The following is an 11,020-nucleotide window of genomic DNA, read 5'->3' as shown; positions in this document are numbered from 1 at the left end:
TTTTCAGACAAAATAGAAAGTTGTCAAACCAAGATCTTGAGGAGAAAAGGGGTGGGTCCCAGAGTCAAAGGAGAGGGTGCCATTAGACAGAAACAGACAAGGGGCAAGTGTACTGCTAAAGCAAGGAGATGCCGTCCTCATTGGGGGGAAGGGGGCAAAGGGAAGAGGAGGTAGGTCTCGTCTGACCACGTGATTTTCTCCAGAGAGTATGAAGCCAGATCCTCATCTCATTGGAAAGATGAGGAGGAAAGGAAGCTGGAGAGTCAGCATACACAGGAGGTGGGGCCATGATCCTGTCTTCTCCAAGGGCAGAACAGAGATCACGGGGACGTAGAGTCTGGCAGGTGGGGACACAACCATCTCAGACCACCTCTCACGAGGACAGCTGTGCCGTGGGCTTCAGTCCTGTCATTTCGGTTGAGCAGGTGTTTTGTGGGTGACTTACCTAGGGAGGTAAGCGTGAGCAGCATACCATGTCTGGTTGTAGACAGAACTTTTATAGCAAATTAAACACATTGAGTGCAAATAGGATTCTTTTTGGAGATGAAAGATTGTACTATTAAGAAGGATACTGCCAAAGCAGTATACAAAGGAGTGCTGACCACGGGGTGGGACACCTACCCGTGACCGTCTATGGAGGCTAGTGGGAAGGAGCCAGGACTAGCACTGGAATTGGAAGAGCGGGTTCTGGGAACCTATGGTCCTCTAGACTCTGCCCCGTCTCCATCATGTGTTCTACCCCAAGATCGCTTTCGTGAACCGCCTGCTCTGTCTGATGATAGTCCATCTATGTCTTCAGCGGAAATAGCAGCTAGACCATCACTCAGGAGGCTTCCTGTTCTCTGGGAGTACCATCAGCTCACAGACCTACCTCTTCCTAACATCGTACAGCCACGGCAAAGAGCTAATTAAGATGTTCTAGCAGAAACATAGCCAGAAAGAACATAGTGATCCGGACACGTCTTTCTCCCCCATGATAAGCCCATTCCTTTTCACTTTTTTGTTTGTTTTGTTGTTGTTGCTTTTTTGAGATAGGGTTTCTCTGTGTAGCCCTGGCTGTTCTGGAACTTGCTTTGTAGACCAGGCTGGCCTCGAACTTACAGAGATCCACCTGTCTCTGCCTCCCCACTACTCACCTGGTAAGGAAAGAAATTCTGTAGGCATGCTGGCATTAAAGGCATGAGCCCCCATGCCTGGCAAAGAATTTTACTTTTGGGGGGTGGGGAGGGCAGGATAAGCGAATTCTTATTCCTTGCATGACAGAACAGTCTGTTTGGTTACTAGTAATTATCTCTCACGTCCAAATCTGAGGCCTCTTTCTCTGAGGCCCTGGGGACATACCCCTGCAGGAGGCCTGTATGTGGCAGGCTGAGGAGAGTGATTGGAGACACTTGGGTTTGGGCTCCAAACACGTGCTCCTCATGACACACCAGAAAGGAGCAGCCAAGCATTGCTCTGAACTGACAAAGTGACTTCTGAGCCTGGACTTGCTGGCGAAGCTGCTTCCCTAAAAGGCAACTCAAACCCTATGTCCTGCCTGCCTTTCTCTGGAACTCTGGCCCCCTGCCACCACACTGCTACCAAGACCTCTTCAGACTCCACGGGGGCAGGGTTCCTCTCATCCAGTCTCTCAGCTCCATCCTTCAACTCCCCCTTGACTGCTTGCCATCCCCTCGTGATAAGACAGAGTCAGAAAACCCTTTCAGTCCAACTATTGGAAGGCAGACTGTCCCTTGTTCCATCTACTATGAAGCCCAAGTCTCCAGGCTCTGGGTTAGTCTCCTGGATTCAGCTCCCAAAAGCTTCATTCCAGTCCAGGACACTTCAGAACCCAAACTCCAGTGGTGGGGTGGGATCTCAGGATGTCCTCCATCTTTGCTGGACTGTCAGATCGCGTGGAAGTGAGATGAATTGGGGTTGTCTGTCTGTCTGTCTGTCTGCCGGTCTTTCTCTCTCTCTCTCTCTCTCTCTCTCTCTCTCTCACTCACTTTTTTGAGACAGGTTTTCTCTGGGTAACAGTCCTGGCTGTCCTGGAACTCAGTTTGTAGACCAGGTTGGCCTTGACCTCACCAAGATTCACCAGCCTCTGCCTCCCAAGTGCTGGGATTAAAGGCGTGCGCCACCACCGCCCGGCTGGGGTTGTAACTCTTTAGAGAAGCATATCAGAGCCTAAGAGAAAGGGGGCTCAAAGGCACTGTAAGTCTCAAATCCCATGCCCTCTGAAAAGCATTTCAGAAAGCAGGAAAAGGAGAGATGAAGAGAGGTGCTGCCATTGCTGTGGCATCGGGAGGTTTTCTCAAATGCACCCTAGGATACGGACAGTGCCCAGGCCTCCTGTGTACAGGCACACCTTGTCACCTTCCTCTTCTCCAGCGCTGCTGTCTGCCCAAGACGAAGTCTTCTGACAGGTCGACCAGAGTAGCCAGGCCCTGTAAGCAGCAGGAGGGGTTTACAAAGCCCTGAACTGAACGTGAACTGATGATTGACTTGGATGTGAGAGGGGGCTAGAAGGGACATCTGCTAAAGGGAGCCCAGGACAGATAAAAATTGAGAAAGATGAGTGAGAGGCAGCCAGCTAACAGCTGCAGCGAGCTGTGCCTGGCCTGCTGAGCCACCCACAGAACCGTGTGTGTGTGTGTGTGTGTGTGTGTGTGTGTGTGTGTACATGCGTGCACACATGCGCATGTGCACCCCCAGCCAGAACTACTCTAGTTTTGGGGTCCCTGCAGAAGGAACTGTGTTCCTGGGCACTCCTGGATCTGATCTAACCCTTGATTTCTAAGTCTTTTCTTTCTTTCTTTTTTAAAATAACATTTTTTTTATTATTTGAGAATTTCATACAATGTATTTTGATAATATTCGTTCTCTCCACCAGCTCCTCCCAGATCCACCCCACCCCCCTACCCACCCAACTTCATGTCCTCCTTTTCTTTTCTTTTTTAAACTCGCTAAGTCCAATTTCTGATGTCCATTTTTTTTTTTTTGGCTCTTTATAGTTCATTGTATGAAGGAGTTACACTAGTCCCACATTGAAAGTGAATCCCAAATGGTTCAGTTATACAAGCTGTAAAGTTTTCGACTTGTTTTTAGCTTGTGACAAGATAGAAGGGAATTGCAAGAAACCCTCTCAGGTTTCCGAGAGCCACCAGCCCTCAGAAACCATGAGCCTTCATGGTGGTTCTTCGTCAGTCCAAGCTCTACAGAAGCTAGCATGGTAAGACCAGGCCGGGCAGCCTGTGGCTGGACTGAATGTCTCCATTTGTTGGCTGCTCAGGGACAGTCCCACGTCAGGGAGACTTCTTACACACCTTCGCTGGTGGCTTTGTGTCACGGCCATCAGCCGTCCCTTGGGCAGAGGCGGGTCTTGCTGCCATTTCACTGTTGACTCCTTAGAGCCAGCAGGCAGCGGATCATCGCCATGACTCATGTCCACAAAGGGATTGAAGGACAAGGTAGAGGTTCTGGATTGCAAGCATTTGCCCTCATTCCCTTTCCTTGGTGGAAACACATGGTGGGAGCAAGAGGACTGGGGGTGCTGGTCTGAAGTGAGGGACCCCAGGAAGAGGCTGCTGAACTTGGCACCCTTCACATGGTGGGAGCAAGAGGACTGGGGGTGCCGGTCTGAAGTGAGGGACCCCAGGAAGAGGCTGCTGAACTTGGCACCCTTCTCAGTCATTGGGCTCTCTGGACTCCTAAATGTACTCACTACCACACAGTAGAGATCTGAGATCTATGTTTATTACACTCTTAAGTCCTAAAGGAAACGTTCCTTGTTTATCCTCAGGAGGTTTGTTTTTTTTGTTTGTTGTTTGTTGTTGTTGTTTTGAGACAGGGTTTCTCTGTGTAACAGCCCCGGTTGTCCTGGAACTCATTCTGTTGACCAGGCTGACGTCGAACTCACAGAGATCGGCCTGCCTCTGCCTCTGCCTCCTGAGTGCTTTATCCTCAGGAGTTTATTTACAGTTCAACCATACACACACACACATACACACAAACACACACACACACAGAGTCTCTTTAATAAAATCAATGTGAAATGTGACCAAGAGAGCAAAGAAAGATTAAGAGATACATTGTTATTAATAACATATAAAATAAAGGTTCTTTTTGGTCTTTTATTTTTATTAGCATATTTCAATTATACGTGATGAATTTCATCATGTTTCCATATAAGTATATAATAAATTTGGATCACATTCACACACCCCATACCTTCTCTTGCCCCCTCCAACTCCCGTCTTCTCAATTAGTCTCTCTGAAATAAAGGTTCTTTATTTCAAAGAACTGGGGGTATTGTTTCGTTTGTAAAGCTAGGGATTGAACCTAGGGTCTCACACTTGCTAGACAAGCGTTCTACCCCTGGGAAATAGGGAGGAAGCCCCATTACAAAGTGTTGCAAAGTCTTGTTCCCTAAGGACCATTGAAGTAAATAAATCTTTTCATTGTAGGAATATTTATCTGATGATGACCCAATTGCAAGCCTTCCTAAATGCAACTGAGGTATACCTTCTGTCCAGTTTGTTCTTTTTGTTCTTTTTGTTTGGTTGGTTGGTTGGTTGATTGGTTTTTCAAGACAGGGTTTCTATGTATAGCTTTGGAGCCTGTCCTGGAATTCGCTCTGTAGACCAGGCTTGCCTTGAAACAGGGATTCTCCTGCCTCTGCCTCCCAAGGGTTGGGATTAAAGGCACGAGCCACCACTGCCCAACTCAATTTGTTCTTTTTTAAAAATTAATTTTTAACAGTGTAGGTGTGTGTGCGCATATACACGTGTATGCATGTGTGTGTATGTGTGAGTTCAGGGGTCAAGGGTGTAGCTCAGCTGTAGAACTAACATAATTCAGAGATTTGCTTTGCAAAATAAATACATAGTAAGAGTTGAGTGATTATGAATACATCTGACTATAAAAATGGGGCATGCAAATGACCTTGAAAACTAGCATGGTGTTGCCTATCTTGGGAGGTGGAGGTCAAAGGATCAGAAATTCAAATCCATCCTCAGCTACATGATGAGTTCAAGGCCAGCCTGGACTACAAAATATTCTATCTCAAGAGACAAAGACAAACAAAAATGGTAAACAAAGAAAAACAAAATGGTAAATACTTTTGTTCACTTTCTCACCTCTAAAAAAGGACAAAACTGGGGAGGTTGCTGCTTCTTTGCAATCTCCAGGTTACTGTCAGCCGCAAACTAGGCATGTGACACACACCATTAATCCCAGTACTCGGGAGGCAGAAGCAGGGGGATTCTGTGAGTTTGAGATAGCCTGGTCTGCATAGTGAGCTCCAGAGGTAGAAGCTTGGCAGCAATGGCAGCACAGGGAATGGCGATAAGTGTATCCTTGGTATTCTGGGGCCAGTTAGCTTTGCCCAACTCAAGCAAAGTAGAAGGACAAAGGTTGTCCTCTAACCTACACAGACACACAGACACACACATCACAAAGAATGTCCCTCAGAAAAGTGGCATTTGGAATTGTCATGCCTGGGGTGTGGTTCAACTGTAGAGTGCTCGCTCACTCAAGACTCCATCTTCCCAGCACGGCAAATAACAAGATACACGGACTCACGACCTCTGACAGGTAGTGCAGGTAGAAAATGGGCATCTTACAGAAAGACACACAATCCTACCTCTTTAAAAATAGTCACTGATGTGTGACATCTGTACCAACTGATTTCTGTCAGCTTAACACAAACCTAGACATATCTGAAGAGGGTCTTAATTGATCATCTGCCCCCATTAGACTGGATTGTAGGGAAGAAGACTTGGGGCATTTTCTTGATTAATGAATGATGAAGTGGGAGGACCCAGTTCACTGGGGTGGTGCTGCCGTGGGCAGGTGGTCCTGGGTTGTAGGAGAAAGCAGGCTGAGCAAGCCGGTAAGCAGCATGCCTCCATTGGCCTCTGCTTCAGCCCCAGCCCTGGCTTCCCTCAAATGACTGTGATTCCGGATATAAAAGTTAAATAAACCCTTTCTTCCTCACATTGTTTTTGGCCACGATGTTTATCACAGCAATGGGAACCCTGACTAAGACGACACCTGTCATTTAATTTATATAATAACACTTCATAGTGGGTTTTTGTTTGTTTTTTTTTTTTCCTCATGGGGACCAGGCTGGTCTTTAACTATGTATCCCAGGATAACCTTGAACTCCTGATCCTCCTGCCTCCACCAAGAGCTGGTCCCCTCTGTAAGCAACTGTTGCTCTCAGCCAGGAAGAATATTTTGTAGAGAAATAGGAACCAGCCTGTAGGAAAGGATTCAACCCGAATCAAGCCAACCAACCTGAGGGTCCTCAAACTGTGCTGGCCCCAGTGTTCGATATGCACACCTGGTTGAACTTCCCTTGAAGAGGCCCTCTTTCCAGCCCCGTCCTGTACCCCAAATCCTGAACTCCCCTGGCTGTGCCCATCTGAGAGATAACTGGCAGGCTCCCTGAGAAGGAAGAGCAGATTGTTTCTAGGGTGCATGGTCTGGCTCCTGGGTGTCAGGAGAGTAGGAGGGTGGGGAAGCACCCCAAAGGGAGGGATGGCCACTGTGCTGGGGAACAGGGCCAAGGACAATGAGCAGAGCCTACTGTCCTTTGTCCACATCTGGGGGCGGGGGTTCTGGCTGCAGGCTTTGGTCCCGTCCTTGGCCTCCATTCCGCCATGTTCTTTTTGGCACAGTCACAGTCTTTCTGTGTCACATGACCAAATCTCTACACAGCTGACGCAGGGAAGATAGTGAGGGAGAGGCTGAGACAGAGAGCAGCCTCTCTGTTCTTACCATATTTGAAGCGAAATGATTCTCCCGGGTGTGACTATAGACTGTCACACAGTGTGGCTCTGTGGGACAATGCTTATCTAACATGTAAGAAGCCCTGGGTCCACGGGTGGCCCAAGGAAGAAGGGCCAGCATCAGAGCACTCTTTCTCAAGGAATACAATAAACCACTTTCCCCCACTGTTCACGCCCACAGCATCCTCTGTCTTCCACGCATATGTTTCTGTTTGGTTGGCTGGTTTGTTAGTCGGTTGGTTGGTTGGTCGGTCGGTTGTATCAAGGCAAAAGCTCAGCTTTCACCTTAAAGGGAATAAGAGATAGTTCGTTCTGGAGCCAAATTTGAATGTCTCTGACCCTGCAATGCATTTAAGTCTCTGCAAACACGATGTTCCAACATGAGGGCAGTTTCATGGAGTTTTATTTATTTATTTATTTATGTATATGTCTTACTTACAAGTACTCTGCATGTACGTCTGCATGACAGAAGAGGACATTGGGTCCCACTATAGATGGTTGTGAGCCATCTGGTGGGTGCTGGGAGTTGAACTCAGGTCCTCCGGAAGAGCAATGCTTGATCTTAACCAGTGAATTATCTCTCCATCCCCTGATTTGATTTTTTGAGGCAGGGACTTGTTGTATACAGCCTAGCTTGGACTCTCAATCTCCATCCTTCCTCTACCTCCCGATTGCTGAGCTTCACCACAACCAATCTACAAGTTGCTCTGAATGGTCTGGAACGACAACCCTCCCCTATGCCAAAACACAAAACAAGTGTGTATAGACTATCACGATTCCCAAAAGAACAATGAGCATTTTAACCAAATAAGTTGTGTAAAATATGTTAGATGCAAACATTAACACCACCACCAGCACACAGAAACAATCAGTGGCTCTAGAATTGATTACAGCTCCTGTCTCTGCTATCTTGAACTCCATCTTCCTGTTTTCCATTAATGTGTGTGTTTCTCAGAGGGGAAGTTATCTACTAACATCAAACTTCACACACCGTAACTTTTAAAAATCGACCCTTGTGGTTTGGGGATGTAGTTCAATGGTAGAGATCTTACCAGCACGAGAAAGGTGGGAGGCCAGGCGGTGGTGGCTCACGCCTTTAATCACAGAACTTGGAAGGCAGAGGCAGGCGGATCTCTGTGAGTTCAAGGCTAGCCTAGTCTACTGAGTGAGTTCCAGGACAGGCTTCAAATCTACACAGAGAAACCCTGTCTCAAAAGAGAGAGAGAGAGAGAGAGAGAGAGAGAGAGAGAGAGAGAGAGAAAAGAGAAAGAAAAAAAGAAAGAGAAAAGAAAAGAAGAAGAAACAAAGAAGGGAGAGGAAGGGAGGAAGAAAGCCTCAAGTCTCTCTATCCCTCCACATCCCAGGGTAAAGTCTTCATCCTCAGCCTTTCCGTAGAGCCTACAACCACCGCCTCATTGTTCCCACCAGCTTCTCCCACAGCCAGTGCCATCTGTGCTAACGTGGTTAAGATTCATTGTCTGCCCATATTGCCCCGGGCTACCTCCCTCAGCTGTACTCTACCAGCTAGAGCCCCATAGTGATTGGCCTTACAAAAACTCGACTTGAAAGAGATGATTGTTTATGGCTCTGGTTTGGGGGGGGGGGGCGGTGGCAGTTGTTTGTTTTAAGTAAACAGGAGCAAGGGAAGCGGCTCAGCAGTGGAGTACTTGACTAACCTGTAAAAGGTTCTGGGTCCCATCCCAGCACTGCAAAACTGAGAACAAGAGCAAAGAACTAATCTTCAATACACACATGAAGCTGCGTATGATAGTGACGGGGAGAGGCTTTGAGTCTGCTACTTCTCAAGGGCACCAGTGGGAAAGCAGCATTTATTTAGATGTGGAAATTTTGATGTGATTTAAAAGTTAGCAGCCTTAAAGTGTAAACATCTAAGATGCTTTTGTAACACAGAAGCAACAGGGCCTGGCAAAACAGGTCTGTAATCAAAGCTACTGAGGAGGCTGAGGCAGGAGAGTCAAAGGTTCAGGCTGAGACAAGAGGTTCAAAAGTTCAAGGCCAGTCCAGCACACAGAATGAACTGAAGGCTAGCCCAGGCAATTGAGTGAGATCCTGTCTCAAAAATCAAAAGAGCTGGTAATGTAGCTAAATGCGTTTGCTTGTCATATGCAAGGCCCTGGGCTCAGTCTCCAGCACCACAGAAGAGAAAGTGATGGGAGGGGTGTGTGGCCTGGAAGGGTAGAAAGAAAAAGGCAAAGAGAAAGAGAACGGAAAAGAAGCACACACCAAACAAGTGAACAGCAAAGGCTCCGTTGCTCAGTCCTCGGTTGGTCCGTAGGAGCTGTATTCTGTGTAACGTTGCTTAGCAGACTCGTGGCCAAATCCTGGTTCCGTGTGGTCTGCGAGCTAAGGATGTTTTTGTTTAAAAGCAGAATAGTATTTCATGACATGTGAAAATTATAGTAATCCCCAATTTCAGTGTGTATACATAATGTTTTGCTGGAGCCCAGCCACGCTCCTTTATTTACACAGTTTCATGGTCCCTTGTGCAAGATGACAAGTGTCAAGTGGTTGTAACAGAAACTGCAGGGCTCTCAGAGCCTAAAATATTCGCTGTCTGGCCTTTCACCAGGAACACTTACCAATTCTGTTCCCAAGCACTGTGTTTCAGGCCCTCAATAGCTTTAGGACGGGTGTGTATCGTTCACAATGGGTCTGGCTTTCCTAGAAACAGAAGTCTTAAGCCAGAGGGCCTTAATTCCACAGAGGGGGCTTGGTTTTCTCTCACATGAGAGAAGTATGGCATGCTTGCTTCAACTGTGCATGTACTAAAATTAGAATGATACAGAGAAAATTAGCATGGCCCCTGGGCAAGGATTACACTTAAAAAAAAATATGGTTGTGGGTGGTAGCATGTGCCCTGATCCCAGCATTCGGGAGGCAGAGGCACGAAGATCTTTAAGTTGAAGACCAGCTTGGTCTACATATGGAGTTCCAGGATGGTAAAAGCTAGATGGTGAAACTCTGTCAAGAAAGGAAAGAAAGAAAGAAGGAAGGAAGGAAGGAAGGAAGGAAGGAAGGAGTGTGGGTGAGCTGGGGAGCTGGCTCCCTTGGGAGAGTTGTAGCTGGTCAAGCACGAGGACAGCAGTGCCCACGGAAGAAGCTAGGGATCGCGGTACACCTGCAATCATGGGGGCAGGGGGACCCTCTGGGGTTGGCTGGCCAGCTGGTCTGGTCAAATTCGTGAGTTCCGGGTTCAATGAGAGATCCAGTCTCAGATAGGGTGGAGATAGCTCCAGAGGTAGAAGTACTGGCCATGCAAGCCAGATGCCATAAATTCGATCTCACGTTGAAAAAAAAGAAAAAAGTGCTTTGGGAAGGCACATGCCTGCCATCGCTGTACTGAGGAGGCAGAGATAGGCAGAGCCCTGGGGCTTGCTGCCAGCCAGCCTAAGCTATTTGGCAAACTCCAGGCCAGTAAGAGAGACTACTACCTCAAATAAATAAATAAATAAGTCCAACATCCTAGGTTTATATTTAGCCTCCACACATTCACACAATCAAAAAGGAGGAAGAAAGAAAGAAAGAAAGAAAGAAAGAAAGAAAGAAAGAAAGAGCCGGGCGGTGGTGGCGCACGCCTTTAATCCCAGCACTCGGGAGGCAGAGGCAGGCGGATCTCTGTGAGTTCGAGACCAGCCTGGTCTACAAGAGCTAGTTCCAGGACAGGCTCCAAAACCACAGAGAAACCCTGTCTCGAAAAAAACCAAAAAAAAAAAAAAAAGAAGAAGAAGAAGAAGAAGAAAGAAAGAGAGAGAGAGAGAGAGAAAGAAGCAAGCTAATTTCTGGTGGAATACCTATATATTTATTTAGATTTCCACCTAAAGAAAACCAGGGTCTCATTAGCAAGGCAGAGAAAGACAGAAGATGAGAGCAAGGCAACCAGCTGTCTACACCCTGAGAACTAGGAGACATCTGTATCCTTTTCATTGCACACTGTGCAATAGTTTTTTGGGTTTGTTGTTGTTGTTTTGGTTTTTTGAGACAGGGTTTCCCTGTGGCTTTGGAGCCTGTTGTCCTGGAATTAGCTCTTGTAGACCAGGCTGGCCTCGAACTCACAGAGATCCACTTGCCTCTGCCTCCCGAGTGCTAGGATTACAAGCATGCATCACCGCTGCCCAGCTGTGCAGTGGTTTATAGGCGGAGCTTTTGGTCAGGACCACCAGTCAGTTCTGTCCCACCAGCCGTTCCTGAATAACCTACAGAGACTTATTATTGATTACAAATGC

General features: G+C 47.3%; 1 pseudogene; it reads left to right on the top strand.

Moving 5' to 3' along the window:
* Positions 1 to 9,540: 9,540 nt before the first annotated feature.
* Positions 9,541 to 9,637, top strand: LOC121443858 (annotated as a pseudogene).
* Positions 9,638 to 11,020: the final 1,383 nt, after the last annotated feature.

This window comes from Microtus oregoni, unplaced genomic scaffold (genome assembly GCF_018167655.1).
Source record: "Microtus oregoni isolate MIOR12 unplaced genomic scaffold, Mior012 000002F_ref0000024, whole genome shotgun sequence".
Lineage (NCBI taxonomy): Eukaryota > Metazoa > Chordata > Mammalia > Rodentia > Cricetidae > Microtus > Microtus oregoni.
The sequence above is the reverse complement of the archived record's forward strand: the minus strand, read 5'-3'. Positions and strand labels throughout refer to the sequence as shown.